The 17208-nt window shown below is 45.6% G+C and overlaps 1 protein-coding gene across 4 annotated transcripts in view; it reads left to right on the forward strand.

Annotated features, from left to right (window-relative positions):
• Window positions 1-17208, forward strand: part of Nckap5 (NCK associated protein 5) — a 912731-nt gene that overhangs the window by 203243 nt on the left and 692280 nt on the right. The window lies entirely within an intron of this gene.

Raw genomic sequence — 17208 nt, forward strand, 5'->3', positions numbered from 1 at the left:
CTCATGCACTCACACAGAGGCCAAAAGGGGTCTTCAGGCGTCCTGCTCCATCACCTCTCTGTCTTATTCCCCTAGACAGGATCTCTCCCTAAACCTAGAACCAGACTGATGTTCAGTGTGCCCCAGGGACCCTCCTCCCTCCGGTCCCAACAGTGCTGGGGCTCAGGCATGTGCTTGCCATCAGACAGCAGCAAGGGAAAGGAACATGGCGAGGCAGTTTGCATCCAGCTAAAGCAGCTTTGCCTTTATGAACTCCATTTCTATTTCCAGGGGAATTTTATGGACACGCATGGGGTTAGACATATCTGTCTAACCTTATCCATATCCCTTTAAGACTATACTCTCCTACCCCACCTCCCCAAGGTGTGATGAGAGAACACAGTGCAGAGCAATAGGGAAGAGTACTATTCAGCAGAAAGGAAAGGAAATGTCAACACGTCCATCACAGTCTACTGAATATAAAATACAACCAAGTGGTCTTTGGATATTTACTCTGTGTGCGGCACACATGTATACATCATCCTATGTGTACAGGTGTGTGTGTGTGTGTGTGTGTGTTGTGTGCGTACATGTATGGAAGCACAGGTCAGCTACAGGTGTTGTTCTTTTTTTATTTATCTATTTTCGAGACAGGGTTTTGCTGTAGTTTTAGAGTCTGTCCTGGAAGTAGCTTTTGTAGCCCAGACTGGCCTCAGACTCACAGAGATCCGCCTGTCTTTGCCTCCTGAGTACTGGGCTTGAGCCACCACCACGTGACTTCAGGTGTTGTTCTTCAGAAACCTTTTGTTTGAGACAGGTCTCTCATTGATCCCGGGGAGCTCAGTGATTCAGGTAGCCCAGATGGCCAGTGCCAGTGAGCCACAGATATCCTCCTGTCTCTGCCTTTTCAGTGCTGAGATTATAGGCACAGGCCTTGCCAAGGTTTCTTTTTTTTTTTTTTAGATGTGGGTCCAGAATGTGTTCGAGGCCTTCATGGGCTCCTTATGACTGAGCCTGAGACATCTGAGCTTTGCATTTTCTCTGTAGAAAAATGAATCTTTTGGCAAAGCTTTTTTTTTTCCTTTTGGTTGAGACTCAGTTTGTCTTCAACCTGAACCTACCCTGAGGGGTACAAAATTCCTCAATTTTGTTTCTATGCTGGAACACTTACATTTATTCATTATATTTGTCCTCTCAAATTTTGACTTCAAAACTCCCTGTTGCAAGCACATGGGGCAGCAGGCTTCTCTAATTCTGCTATTCCAGGACCTCCTGTAGAAAAATTTCCCACTGAGAGCATGAGAACCACAGAAGCTTCTTTTGGATATAGGACCTGTATGAGCTGACACATGCCACCCAGCTCCCTCATATTAGGCTGGTCAGAAAAGGCAAGACTGTAACAGAGACCCCTCTGAAATGTGTTCCTGGACCTCAGCTCGCCCCTGGATCCTTCCTGGAGCTGGCATCTGAGTGAGCTCTTGAAACAGTTCCAAGAGACCGGTTCTTCTGTTTTGCAGTAGCTGTAAGATCTGAACTCTGATGACTGAACACCTGGTGCCTTGGCCACCTTTCCTGTGGCGGTGACAAACACCCCAGACCAGCAGCTTAAGGATGAGAGGGTTTGTTTTGGCTGACAGTTCGGTGGCCCAGTTAATCACGGTGGCAGGATATGAGGCAGCTAGTCACACCGCATCAGCAGTTGAGGGCTGCTGTGTTTAGCTTCTTTTTCCTCTAGATCCAGTCCAGGACCCCAGCTCAGGAAAAGGCATGGCCAACCATAGTGAAGCTTCCCGCTTTAGTAATCTTAACCCAGGATATTCCCACAGGTTTGCCCAGGTCTCCTAAGTGATTCCCTCTCTCATCAAGTTGGCAATGGAGACTAAACATCACACCTGGGTTCCATGTTTTTTGCTATTATTATTATTATTTCTCTCACAACTTTGTCCTCCATGTCATCCTAGGAGGCAGAAACTATTGTCTGTTTGTCAGTGAGGGAAATTGAGGTTCTGGGCATGTTCAATGTCTCATAGTTGATTAGCTGTAGATGTGGAATCAGATGTCTGTCCCCTAAGGTATTTGTCAATCACTTAGCCACAGAGACAGTTCCCACTAAATCGTTAAAGGAAGTCAAGGGGTGGCAACTTCTAACAGCATCCCTCTCAGAGACTATTTGGTTGATAAGTCCAGTTTGTGATCCCCAAGATCTTAGATTGCACATGCTTAAAATTAAGTGGGTACCAACATCTTTGTGTGTGTGTGCATGTTTGCGTGGGGAGGTGCATATGTACATGTATGGGTGGATACGCATGTTGTGTGTGTGCATGTTTGTGTGGGGAGGTGCATATGTACATGCATGGGTGGATACGCATGTTGTGTGTGTGCATGTTTGTGTAGGGAGGTGCATATGTACATGTATGGGTGGATATGCATGTTGTGTTTGTGTGCATGTTTGTGTGGGGAGGTGCATATGTACATGTATGGGTGGATATGCATGTTGGCTTTGTGTGCTCTCATCAGTTATTCATCATCTTATTTATTTGTTGAGACAGGCCTGTCACCACACCGAGAGCTCACTGGTTCAGCAAGGCTAGTTGGTCAGCCAGCTCAAGGACCCTCCCCAGCACTGAGATTAAAGCCCCTCTCTACTGTACCTAGCTTCGTACATGGGTGCTGGGATCTGAACTCAGATTCTCACGCTCGCACTTGTCCAGCAAGTTCTTAACTGATTCAGCCTCTCTCCACTGCCTGGACATCCACCCCTGCTTTATTTTTTGAATTCAGGAAAATTGATCTTAAAGACCTTGACCAAAAAAAAAAAAAAAAGGCCTTCATGTTAAAATTCGTGTAGGAAATGTGTTCCTCTGTCAGCACTCCACATACTTTATAGCCCTGCCATGTAAAATGCCCCACTATGTCAACCAGATTTCTCACATTGAGGTTTGCATCTGTTTCCCATTTTCATCTACCCCCTTTCTTCTCACGTGAAATGGCTGAACAGCTGGCCTTATTCATGGCATAATGGCCCTTCCACCATTATGGCCCACTTGACCCCTGGAATCTGGCTTTCTCTTCTCCAGGCAAAATCACACCAGGGTTGTTTAGCCTCTGCTCCCAGGTCTGGCTTTTCCATCTTTTGATTTACACCGTGTTTCTCACAGTCCTTCCATTGAAGGACCACGAGGACAATAGCTTCTTCTCTGTGAGCTCACAAAGCCTCGGGCTTCCGCTTCAAACCCACTGATTAGCGTTTGGTGGCACTTCTCCACTGGGAGAGACACCTGCCAGCAATCGGGGCGTTTCTGGGCCAGTGTGTCTGACTGACATAGTGAACTTGCAGAATCAACCTGGGGAAATGGGTCAAGGGTTGATGAGTAGCTGTGACATATTAATAGGAGCCTTGCAGGCTCACCTTGCGAGACAGATGCACATGTGCCGGAGGTGGGGCAATTGGGGTTAATGGGAAATTGTCCTGTGTGACTGTTAAAAATCAGGAGTTGGCCTTCTGGGAGGATCTAATCAGAGTGCCAACTGTTGGGGGTCACTATGGGAACACAGACGAGTCAAGTGGAAGGAAATGTCCTATGGTCCTTAGTGGAAAGAAAGAGAGAGAGAGGGAAGCAGAGAGGGAGGGACAGAGGGAGGAAGGATGGAGAGAGAGAAAGAAGGAAGGAGGGAGGAAAGAAATAAAGAGACAAAAGCTTCTTTCTTTGCTTTAAAATATGTTAATATGCTATCTGGAACAAAAATAATTATTTCCCATGATTCATTTATAAAGGAGTAAAATCAAAAGTGATTTAAAATTTTTAGCAGTTTTTAATTATTTTGCACTATTTATGTGTGTTTATGTACATATGGTTATTTAGTGTGTATGTGTTCACGTGCCGGTGTGCGGGTATAGAAATTACAGAACTTCTGGGAGTCAGCACTCTCCTTCCGCAGGAGACTTGGGAATCAACTCAGATCAGCTGCATGGGGTGCCAACCACTGAGCCATCTCACCAGCCCGGCCCTAAAGTGATATTTTAAAAGAGAGATATCTAGCAATCTTTCAATAAAAATTGCATTTTTCACCAATTTGTTTTATAAAATGAAAAGTTATTGCATTTAGAAGCCTTCTTTTCTTGAACCCGAGACTTTTCACATCAGGAACGGAGAGTATTCTCCACGATAAGCCATTGGTTCAGGGTCCTAAGTATCTGTCATGTGAAGCTTAGGAGGGTCTGGCCTGAGTGGCAATCTTACAGACCAATAAAACAAAATACCAGCTTATAAAAAAATCTATAATTCATGACATTTTTCTTACAATACCAAACTAAAACTGTTTTTTGTTTGCTTTTCGTTTTATTTTGTTTGTTTTTTTCGAGACGGTGCTTCTCTGTGCAACAGTCCTAACCGCCCTGGAACTTTTCAGTGTCAAGTTCCCAGGGTCAGAGCCTTAACTACAGCTTCATTGTAGCAGTGAAGGGGAACCCGCTTCTTGGGACTTCCGTGTGTGCATGCCTGTGAGCAGTGTGCTCCTTTGTGCCTGCACAGAGGTCCACAGCAGCTGTCTCTAGCTCCACCATCTTTTGCTTGTGTTTTTGAGAAAGGGTCTCACACTGAACTTGGAACTGAGTATGTGAGCTAGCCTGGCTGGCCAGAAAACCTAAGGGCCTGCCTGTGCCTGTCCCCCTCCCTCAACGGCTGGGGTTACAGCTACAGATGTACTGCACTATGTCTTTCTGGCTTTTACGTGGGTGCTGAGGATCTTAGATTTTCCAGCTTGTACAACAAGCACTTTGCCCGCAGAGCCATCTCTACCCACTGGAGATGCCTTGTGTTTTCTGGGCTCCTTTTCCCTAAGAGCACAGAGGACAGGTTTTCCCTTTTAAAGGTACCAAATTTCAGAAACCCTAAAGGTAATCCCAAGAGCACAAAAAGGAAGTTGTGTCCCCAGAGAGATAGCTCAGTGGATAAGTGGGCTTGCTGTACAATCTGTGGCCTGAAGCTTGGATCAAGACTCCATGTGACAAGCGGGGAGGTGGGGGGGTCCAGTGCATGTAGCTCCAGAATGTTGGGGAGACAGGAGGATCACTGGGGCATGCTGGCTTCCAACCAGGGCTAGAAAACTCAAGCCTGTGGTTCAGTGTGGACCCGGCCTCAGATGAACAGGTGGAGAGTGATGGAGGACAGTCAGTGCCCTCCCTTACCTTGGAGGACACAGGTACACACTCAGACAGAGGTAAAGACATGGATGTGGCTGCGAATGCTGACATTTGTTTTCCTTGGTGAACTGAGAGATGCCTTTCTTTTTGCAGAATTCCCTTCTGCTAAGCTCGCACAGAACGCCTCCTATCTCCTAGATTCTGGAGAGCGAGCTAATGAAAGATGTCTAGAGTAGTGTTTTCATTCAGGGCACCTTTAGACAGGACACTTCGTCTGGCTGGATCCAGAGCCCCGCTCAATGCCTGGCACAGAGGAAGGTTTCCCGGGTGTTCATTGAGTGTATAATCACCCACTGTACTATGGGGAGGCAGAGGAGACTTGAGGATGATCAGCCCCTGGAGTCTCAAGATTGCACAAGAGCAGAGAAAACTGTTTCTCTGTGGAAACTAGAGCTGTTCTGTTCAGGCCACTGTTGGGAGGGCACACAAGACCATCCTCAAAACCTGTGCTGCTCACAGGTCAGCCCTCAATGGAATATTTTACTTAAAACATTTTAAATGTATTTTTTTTATTACATTTGGACTTACTTTTTGTGCTTGCATGCCGTGGTGCACACATGAAGGTCAGAGGTCAATTTGTGGGAATCTGTGCTTTTCTTTGACCACAGTCCTGTGGATCAAACTCAGCTTGTCAAACTTGACAGTAGGTGCCTTTGCCCACTGTGCCATCTCCCTGGACCCTATCTCTCTGTTTATCATGAGTGCAAATGTATATGCAGGCGTGTGTGTCTGTATGTGTGTGTGTGTCTCTGTGTGTGTGTGTGTGTGTGTGTGGCCAGAAGACAGTTTGTGGGAGTCAGTTCTCTCCTTCCTTCATGTGGATCAAACCCAGGAACTCAGGTCACCAAGCCTTAGCATTAAGCGCCTTTGCTCTCTGAGCAATCTCCTAAGTCCAGTATATTATTTTTGTATGGATGCATACATCTCTGGAGCAAGAACTGAAGTTGATTTCTATTGCACTAGTCCAGCCATTCAAAAGAATTCATACTTAGAAAAATGGAAAGAAAATCAGTTATTCTTGAAAGCTTCCTAATGAGAACTTTGGTGTATAGGAGGTGTGGTTGCAAGTGTTTGAAGATGAAATAGCAATACCTTCCCGAGGTTCAGCCTGTCCTTGAAGGGGCTGCAGTTTAGCTTAATTACGGTAGCTGCAATTTGCTAGTGTGTTCCGCAGCCCCACTGGTCAATAGATCCCCTGGTGACCAAACACACTTGTTTAAAGGAAGAGCCAGAGCCCCTTTGACCTATGAATATATTAGCTGAGAGAGTTATGGTCAGCTGGCTCCCCAGATGACCCGAGCCTGCAGCTGCTCCGCCAGCTGGCTGTCACACGCTCGCAGCAGCAAACTTGGAAGGGCCTCACGGCCTCGCCAGATGCCTTATCACACAGCCCAGTTGATGCCCCACACAGAGCGAGCAGATTTTGTGCTTTATATACGGTGACCTGATTCAAGTGCAACAGCTGATTCTTTTAATATAGCCCAGGGAGCAACTTATGTTTGTGTGTGTGATCTGTGGCTACTGGTGAGAGCCAGATTGCAGAGTACAAGAGCTTCATAAGGAACTCCAGGTGTATAATCTCTTTTTTCATTGTTTTTTGCTTATTTTATTACAAATTTTATCATTTACTAAAAATTTCAAATTTTATTATTTCTTGATTTGTGTGTGTGTGTGTGTGTGTGTGTGTGTGTGTGTGAGTGAGTGTGTGTGTGCATGTGTGCACATGTCAGAGTGTGCTTTTGGAGGTCAGAGGACATATTGGAGAGTACGTGCTCTCCTTCTAGCATATGGGATTATGGTCCCACGGATTGAACTCAAGTCCTCAGGCTTGGCAGCAGACACCTTTACCCACTGAGCCATCTTGCCATCCCCAGACCTGATATCTTTTTGGCTATGGTAAGGCCCAAAAGGACTTATTTCTGCAGCAGAAACCAAGGCAGCATTAGAGGAGTACTGGATCTAATTAACCTGTATAGCCAAAGAAAGTCACTCCGAGGACAATGGGCAGAAGCAGCTTGGTCTGTGTATTTACTGATTTGTAAAACAGGTAAGAGGAGAGCAAGCATACTGTAGGTCAAAGTTCAATGCCAGGGAGAAATAGACAATCCTATCAGTGAATGGCTCCGCAGACTGTGTGGGTGGGGTCATTAGCCAGGACCTGCATCTGCTCCTTCAACTAAATGCCATTTAGCTCTCCTGAGAAGTTAACTTGTGTCTTAAAGAATATGTAAGAATATATTTGTTACTTACCCAGTTTGGGAGCTTTAAAATGTCACCTCTAATGAAGCTCTTATTTGGAAAAAAGAAATCTATTTGCATGATAGAATTACAAAACAGGATTTTATTTAAAATGACCTAACCAGAGGCTGGGGAGATGGCCCAGTGGGTAAATACTTCCTATACAAGTATGAAGACCTTCCTCTGAGTCTCTAGAACCTGTAAAAGCCAGTAGCAGTGATGTACATGTGTGATCCCAGTGCTCCTGAAGCAAGTGGGGAGGTGAAGACAGATCCCTCGCAGCTCACGGCTAGCTCGAGTGCTGTAGAGACTAGCAGAGACTCTGATCACAAACAAGGTGGAAAATGAGGAACCATACCTGAGGTTGTCCTCTGACCACCGCATGTGCACAGGCATGTGAATCTCCACTTATAGGAATATGTGCGTGCGCGCGCACACACACACACACACACACACACACACACACACACACACACACACACACACACCCCTAAATGTGCTTTTTAAAAAATGAAATAAATAGTGTAAGCGGGGAGAGAAATCTGTAAATGAGGACTTCCGTGCATTGTGGATGGGCTAAAGTAGGGAGGCTGGGCCATATGTTGGACAGACTAGAGGCTATAAAAACTGACTCAACAGTGGACCTGGATAAGGAGGTTGGTTTCCAGAGTGTATTTTCATGTGTTGGCCTGATAAGGAATGCGCTGAACCCATCCCCCACTGCATCCCTCTGTTTTTTGTCCTTTGCTGCTCGATGGTAACGGGGGACACAGGGCTGTCCCTGGGGCAAATGATTCCACTCGACTTATTTACCATGTGGAAATCCAAGGGAACAGATTTCTCATATGAAAAAATGTTTTACTCTCATAAAATAAAAAGGCAGGCTCAGTTTGGAGTGACACCTTTTTTCTTAGTCACAGGGTGTACGCATGTACATCACCAGTGGAGTGGAGACAGTGGATCTATAGAATTTCAGTTTGTGTCTATAAACTTTGTGTGATCTCTGCTTCATAAATAAATTCAGGTGTATTTGTGTGTGTATGTGTGTGCGTGTACTCGTGTGATTTTTAAGTGACTTTTAAGAATTCACTATTTTTCATTGAGTTCCTAAAATATAATATAATATTATACAAAAAATATAATAAAAATGGTATGACATTGGAAAGGTCATTGATCGTTCTTGGAAGCCACCCCAAGTGGTTCTGCTATCATAGATGATTCTTTATAATAGATACCCATTATGTTCTGAGTCCCAAGGACACCAGTATTGGCACAGGTCTTTGAATCCTATTCACCATACAGTGTTCAACTCCAGACAAACGGCACAAACTCAGGTGAGCTCTGAGGTCACCAAGTCTCACCTCTACCACTTTAAAGTGAATGGGGAAGTCTAGTGTCTGTGGGGACCTGTCAGGTGACACATAGAATGAAGAAGACTGGGTGGAGAAGGGCAATGTGGAGACTCTGGAGACTGCAATGAGTGTCTCGAGCTGGATTCAGGCATTTGTCTGCTTTTGTAACCACCATTGTCAAGATAAGAGTCTGGGTTCTGGCAGCCCCATCTCTAGCAGCCAGTCAAACAGACAGGTAATAGTGAAGGGCCGAGAAAGGACTAGTACCCAGTGCAGCCACACTGGGACGAGGAACAAGTACCGAGACAGGCAGGCTTCTGACACCCCTGACATGAGCCTTAGGCTTAAATAGTGGGCCAGATCCACGCAATAGCTAAGGGGTCCTGGTCAAGGTGTGACTCAGCGATCATTGACCTTCATTGTATGTGCTTCACTCGCCGCTACAGGTTGATCTGCAAGTTGTTCCTCCTCTGACTGATCCCAGTCTTCACCTTGTCCTTTTTCCTAGCAAGAAATTCCTGGAAAGAAAGGGGGATTCCAATTTCTTGAGATTCATTGTTTTAATAGTGTGATAGTCCCAGGGAGGAGCATAAGTCTGTTACAATGCCTCATTCCTGCCAAGAGAGTGAAAACCTTGGTGGGAGATACAGCTTGCCTGGCTGTTCCTGAATCTTCCCCTCCTTGTGCCTCTGACAGGTTTGTCCCCTTGTCCTGTTGTCCATCTCTGCACATTGATCTTCTCTTCCATCTGGACTTGGTTATCTCTGCATGTGTCCTCAGGCAGCCTGACCGCAGGCTCTGCTCTCAGCACTGTCTGGGATCATGGGCTTATTGCATACACTTTCTTCTCTGCCCCATTTCTCCCTCTGAAGCCAAACCATTAGGACAACCAAATTTCTTATGGGAAATCCTCATTTCATGAGTGGTTAGGCAGGGTTATCTCGGGATGGCAGCACACTTCTGCAGCAACTGGGACCATTGCTGTATCTTCCAGTGCCAGAGTCTGAACATGTCGGCAGTTGCAGGCGTTTGAACTACAGAGGTGGCTCAGTAATTTAAAACACTTTGTATTCTTGCGGGGGACCTGAGATCAGTTCTCAGCCCTTCTGCTAGGCAGTTCATGACTACTTGTAACTTCAGCTCCAGAGATTCTGCCACCCACTACTGGCCTCTACAGACAGGCACCCACAGGCATGCATGCATGTGCACAACATTGAAATAGACACACACACACACACAAAACACACCTACACATAAAATCAGAATAGAAAATAACTCTTTGAAATTGCGGGATTTCTAATTATGCTAAGGGGTTTTAGTGTTATTGGTGAAGTTCAGCACATTAAGTCTTTGACAGCTGTGGTTTAGTTTCATACAGTTTAGAGATAATCACCGTTGTTTTATGAGCAAGGTTTAAGAGTCTAGGAAGGCTTGGCTTGCCCCTACAGGATAGCAGCTCCATCTAAATTCCTGTGTCTCCTCTGTCATGGGCTCTGCTACGAAGAATTTTAATACTTGACTAAAAGGGGTAAGAGACTTGAGCCTCTGAGATGTTTGGCCTCTGCCTTTCATGAAAAGCATTGGGCAGGGACCTGGAAAAGCAGACAGCTAGGCTGTCTCTGAGCGCATGCAACAGGAAATGAGGACCATTCTTTATGCCTGCTTGCCAGAGCATGCTTATTTAATAAATGTTTACATATGAGCAGGGAAATCTGGTCCAAGGTTTGCCTCCACAACAGCCAGTAGCAAGTCAGACTTCTACAGTTGTCCCCTCATGTCAAAAAGAACTGGGCCTTTATAGCCAAACTGATGCAGAACTGGACTCTGCCTCCACTCTATGGAGAGTTTGGTATCAGAATGATTACTGATAATAGCTTTGCTGTAGTCGCAGCTCAGAATACGTGGTGGCTTATAGTAGCCAACGGGTATTTCCCAGTCGTGGCTCTGCCTGTCAGCTGTGGCTGTGCTATGTCCCACTGGGCTTGGCTGGGCTTGAAGCCAGGCTGCTGTTAGGGTGGGGTCTCTTCTGATCTTATCTCGGAGGCCAGATTCTGTAATAGTCAAACCAGCTACTAGGCGTGTTGTTCTCCTGGCAGAGGCCGAATCTCAAGATGGGCAGGCGAAAGGACCTGTCTAGAACTGGTACGCAGGCACATCTGCCCGTGCTACTGGTGTGCTGAGAGTGGCTGTACCTGTCTCCCACTGCGGGAGTAGAAGGGCAAAGAGAATCACAAGTAGGTAATGTGATTATTGCCCCGCTAAGGCAAACGATAGGGATACTCAGTGCCTCTGAGCCTGGGTGACACTGTTAGTTATTTCTCTCATTGCTCTGATGAGAGCCTGGCATGAAGCAGTTTAAAGGAGGAAGGGTTTGTTTGACTTACAGTTCAAGGCGATACAGTTAGCTCATCATTGTGAGACAGGCATCGCACCCACCATGAGGAAGCAGAGAGAGATGACTACTGAACCTCAGCTCTCTTTCTGCTTTTTATTCAGTCCAGGACCCCACCCTCTACACTGCTGCTGGCCACATTCAGGACGGGCCTTCCGACTCATTAACCAAACCTAGAAAATCCCTCCCAGATAAGCCCACAGATGTTTCCCTGGCAACTGTAGCTCTTGCCAGAGCAGCAGTCCGTGTGAGACATGACTAGATGTCAACGAATTCGCTTTGGAAGCATTAACTAAGTAGTGTGAATCACCCACGCTCATGAGATGGGCACAAGTCAAATGCAGAGGGAATAAGCATTGGCCTGGAGGGTTTTATAGTCTCAGAGAGGAGACCTGGTGCCATCCGCTGAAGACGTTGGACCGTAATATAGGAGAGCTCGCAGAGAGAGATGTACAAAATAGTTGCTTTCATCATTGTCTATGAGGGAGTGTTCCTAAACCACCAAGGATACCCGAATCCCTGAATGCACAGTCACTTATGTATATTGTATATTGGCAGACAACTTGTGTACTATGCATGTCTTCCCAAATGCTTTTAATCACCTTGAATTACTTATAATACCTAACACAATACATATGCTGTATAAATACCTGTTACAGTGTATTGCTTAGGAACTAACAGTGGGGAAAGCAATCTGGAAGTGTTCAGTACAGGCATGACTTTTGTCTGAATATTAATTTTTAAAGATTATGTGTATGGATTTGTCCATGTAAATGAAGACACCAACAAAGGCCAAAGACACTAGGTCCTCCTGGAGCATGGGTTATAGGCATTTTTGAGCCACCCAATGTGGATACTGGGAACTTCTCTGCAAGAAAAGTACCTGCTCATAATGGCTGAGCCATATCTTCAGACCTGTCTGAATATTTTTTTAATCAGTTATCACACCTACTTATGCAGAGGGCTAGCTCCATACTAACAAAGAAATAGGGATTTAGCTCAGTGGTGGCAGCAAACACAGACATAGGCTCTGGATTCCATGCCCAGAACTGAAAAAAGACAAAAAACAAAAAACAAAACCAAAAAAACCAGTATAAAGTTGCTGCCATTCAAAGGCTAGTAAAAGGGTGGCAATATTTGACCCATTGTTCTGTGGTACCCCACACTGCTTAGAGGATACGCCAAGGCTCCTCCCTCTATAGATATGCCTTCAGAAAAGCGTTTGGCCTTCTCTTCAGTATTGAGATGATGGGAAATCCGTTAGTTGACCTGGCCCTGGTCCTGGCCTCGAGGAGACAGTGTAGTCCTACCCATTTCACTCAGTTTGGATTTCAGTTTGTACAATGTACAGAGTCTAATGGTCTGTGAAGACGACTGACTAAGGAGGAATGACAGGCGAGGGTCTATGCATTGTGAGGTTCCTCCCACCACTGGCTAATTTCTTCTGTTTCTTCTTCTTCCTGCCTGGACTGAAATGAAGCTCACTGGTATTTGCATACAAAATACTTGCTTTTCCTTCAAGCTCCTCATGAGATTCTTCTTCCTTTGCCCTCTGTGATTTCAAACTGACCAAGCACTTGCACTTTGCTTATAATGGTCTTTGTATTTTGTGCTGGTTTGCACACGGTACTTTTCAATTTTGCTCATGGTTGCCTCAGTTTGACACAGATTTCAAAATAGCCAGTGGGAGACCTCAAGGGACACTCATTCACAGCAGCGAAGAAGGCCCAAGCTCAGCTTGTTAAGTGTGAGGCACACTTACTGCCTGGGGTGGAGGGATGTGTTTAGTGGGAGCAGTGCCTTCTCCTCCCCTAACTCACCCCCGCCCCCATGGTATGTACCCATCTTCCCTGGCTCGCCTAATTGTTTTGAATGCTGTGGTAAATGGATTATTCTTAAATGGAAACTTGGGCAAATCTGGTTTGGACTAGGAATCACTCAAGGATTTAAAAGAAGCCAACAGAAGGGGCTAGGATTAGTGTATTTGTTCTGTTTTCAAACTGTGTACAGATAGGCCCCAGGAGAAAACAACAGTTATCCCGAAAGCAAACATTTCTGTGTTTCTAAGAAAATTTGAAATATCTTCCCTTATGTGTTGAACACAACAGCCTACTTCTTTGAAAGTTCAGGCTGAGTTCCCAGAGCCCTCAGTTCATCTGGAATACACAGCAGACGAACATTCCTTTTTGGACCCTACCTCCCCATGCTTCGCAGAAGTAGCCAGAGCTTACCTCTTCGGCAAGACGGTTGAGGCTATCATGAACAGTAGGATTGAAACACAGCCTCACACTTGAGACAGTGTTCTTCAAGCCAACCCTGGAATCTCAAAGGTGTCAGAAAGTTTGAGACCTGTCAAAAACTGTACTGTAAAGGAATACAAAGTGACAGAAATTTCAGGAACGTGGGTGGAATTGGAGATTATTCTATCAAGTGAGGCGACTGAGGTCCAGAAACAGAGCGCTTTCTTTCCTCTACCATATGTAGATTTTAAGTGTTAGTGGAGGTCAGCAAATCTGAAATGGGCCCATGAGAGGAGGAAACAAGGAGCTGTAAGGGAGAAGGGCGGGGAGGATGGCAGAACACTCGTGATCTGAGAGTGGGAGGGGAAGTACTGGAGGCAGAAGGGAAGGCACCGGGATAGAGGCAGGGAGAAGAGAGAATGGGGCATGGGTGGGGCAGAGAAAACCAAATATATCTAAAAATGACACAGACCAGAAACCATAAGCGTTGCAAAGTATGAGAAAGTAAAACAAATTGAAAACATTTAAACTGCACTAGTGAGAAGCATCCTCCCTTACTCCAGATGGCAGATCCCAGGAACAGAATGTGTGAGAGCGTCAGTGTGGACTTCTTTACTGAAGGGGAGCTAAATTTCAGGGCCAGTGTTTTTTGGAGGTTTTCCATTATGTAGTCAGTGGCTACCCTTCCTGAATCTGAGTGGGAACTGCAGTTAATGGAAAGAAAGTCACTCCTGCCATCCCACCCCATGGGACAATTTTTATCTTTCATGGCCTTCATTGGTCACTAAGCTCTTATTCTGTACGTCCTTTTTGCTGTCCCTTGCTCTTGTGCTCTCTCTCTCTCTCTCTCTCTCTCTCTCTGTTCATTATTTCCCCTCCCCCTTCCCCTTCTACCTCCTCCTTGTTCCTTTCTTATTTTGCTTGATCTTAGCAAACTGAAGCCATAGTGTGAGTGAATGAGGCAGGTCCAGCTATAGCCAAAGCTCTGGGCTCAGAAGCCTTCCTGCCTCCATTTTTTTCTTCCTGTTAGACTTTTTTTAGGTCCTCTCTTATCCATGTAACTTTATTAAAGTGAAACCTGAGCCTTGCCATGAAGAGAGTCTGTATATTCTTGAGCCAAGTGTGAGTGATCATGCATAGGCCCGGTTTCTGAGTCAACTTGACATAAGCTAGAATCACATGAGAGGAAGGAACCCCAACTAGGAAAGTCTTCCTTAAGATCTAGTTGTAAGATCTAGCTGTAGGCAAGCCTGTCGGGCACTTTCTAATGGTTGATGAGGAATGGCCCAGCTCATGATGGGTGGTGCTATCCCTGGGCAGGTGGTCCTGGGTTCTATAAGAAAGCAGGCTAAGTAAGCTACAAGGAGCAAGCCAGTAAGCAGCACCCCTCCATGGTGTTTGTATCAGCTCCTGCCTCCAGGTTCCTGTCCCATTAGAGTTCCTGTCCTGGCTTCCTTCAGTGATAGATTATGATGTAGAAGCCAAATAAACTCTTTTCTTTCCAAGTTGCTTTTGTTCATGGTGTTTCAGAAACAGAAACCCAAACTAACTCACCATGGCCTGGGTATGGGGACTCAGCCCCAAATACCATGGTTCATCCCGGCAACAGTTTCATCGAGTGTTTATAGTAACAAAATAAAAGAGATCCATAAAACAAGGAAGTTTTCAGCTACATAGGAGGGACTCCAAGGTAGATAGCAAAGCAGGGCAGTCTCTGCTGGAGGTCCCAGAAGACTGCTTAACCTCTGGGTTTGTGGGAGGTAGGGACACAGTGCATCCAAAGAGGTTTCGAAGGATGCTAGGTCAGACACAGGTGGACAACGACAAAGGACGCTAGGTCCTCTGCTGGGCCTCCAAGACAGCATCAGAGATCCCCAGATGGAAGGAAGCAGAGCTACTTCTGAGCTAGAACAGCAGACAGGCATGTTGTTGTCACACACATAATGAACTTTAGATACCCACATGTGTCAGAGCCCTAGATTCTTTTATTTTTGTGTTTCACATGCATGTATGTGTGTTCTGGATATATGCAGCCTAATTTCAGACCCTTTATTCTTTCAACACTTCAAAAGCACAATTTCCCATCTTCTCTATTGCTTCTTTCCAGTAGATGCTCAGCTAAGGAGACTGGAAGGAAAGAACTTTCTTTACACAATTTACAATCCCAGAGGGGTAAGGGAAGCACAGGTACAAATAGCTGGGGTACCTGTGCTTGGAAACGTGAGGTGTAGTGTCCCTAGGTGCCCAGGAGAGATTAGGAACACAAGAACACAGACTGATGGGCAGTGGCTTAGGCCCACCCCAGCGCAGCGCAGTCAGTAGCAGGACTGTCTGTCCGTCTGTCTGTCTGTCTGTCTGTCTGTCTGTCTGTCTCTGGAAGTCAGTAGCAGGTGTATGAGTCTCTCTCTTTCACACACACACACACACACACACACACACACACACACACACGCACACACACACACACACACGCATTTCACACACACATAACTTCAGATCAGCTATGGAACCCTACCGACTGCCCATTTAAATAGCACATGTTGCTAAGGAATTTGCACATTTGCACTGCTCACCATCAGATCTGCTGTCAGCCTGGAGTTCTTCCAGTTCCATCAATGTGTGGATGCTCCTGATGACTCCAAGACAGGTCACGTGGCTGTGAAATAAAGCTATTTAAATTGAGAACCTTGTATTAAACACTAGACACTCATGCTTTTACAAACTCAGTAACACGCTGGTGACTCGACTGATCACATCATCCCCTACAAGAAAGAATTTTAACGGCAGCTACCTGTGTAACTGCCTCAGGTCTTTTGCTGTCCTCTCAGGAGGTGCCACCTAAGGTGAATTAGGTCAAGTTCTGTATATTTTAGTACCATGGAAATAAACTCTTGCAACCATAATCAGCGATATGTGGTATTTTAATTATTCATTAATTATTTCCTTTATAAAATGAATGCCCTAAGCTTAATGGATTTATGCTGGCATTAATTCCTTCAGGAATGAGATTTTTTTTTCTTCAGTTGGCTTTATTGTTCTTCTGAGGGCTCTAGGGGAGAACACTTGCCGCCTCCTCCAGCTTCTATCTGTTGCCCTCAGGTATTAATTAGCCTGTAGATGACCGCAAGTGCCTCTTTCATTGCTTCTGCTCAGTTTTTCTTCTTTCTCCTTCTTCTCCTCCTCCTTCTCCTTTTTCCTTCTCCTCCTTCTGCTCCTCCTCTTTTTCTTTCTCCTTCTCTTTGTCTTCTCCTGTCCACCTCTGTCCTCTTGGAGTCTCCCTTAAGAATTCTTACCACTGGACTTGGGCCTTGCTACAAGGTGACCTAATCTGTGTATTGTTAACTTAATTGCATATTCAAGGACCCTACTTCTAAATAAGGACACCCTGGAAGACTCCAGGACCTGGGGCATGGGCATAGCTTTTCAGAGGGCCCTTCAAACCACAGCCATCTAAGATCCATGACAGTTAGCTTCAACTGATGGTCCAGAGACAAATGGAAGCTGGGCTTTGAGAAACTGACTGTCTCAGTTGCCATTAACCTCAATCAACGTTGTGGTTGAACCTGATGAAAAACAGAAAGAAAAGTTAAGTACAAAATGGAAGAAAAAGGGCAGGAGGGGGAGCTGGGGAGAGAGCTGTGTTAGTGAAGTGCTTTAGATCCCAAATCTGACCCACAACACATGCCAAAGAAGTTTAGCATGGTGATTCACACTGGGGAGGCAGAGGCAGGCAAATCTCTGGATTGAATGGCCAGCCAGCCTGCTTGGTGAGTTCCAGGCCAGTGAGACAGCCTATCTCAAAAA

Source organism: Myodes glareolus, chromosome 5, assembly GCF_982192425.1.
Source record: "Myodes glareolus chromosome 5, mMyoGla1.1, whole genome shotgun sequence".
Classification (NCBI taxonomy): Eukaryota; Metazoa; Chordata; class Mammalia; order Rodentia; family Cricetidae; genus Myodes; species Myodes glareolus.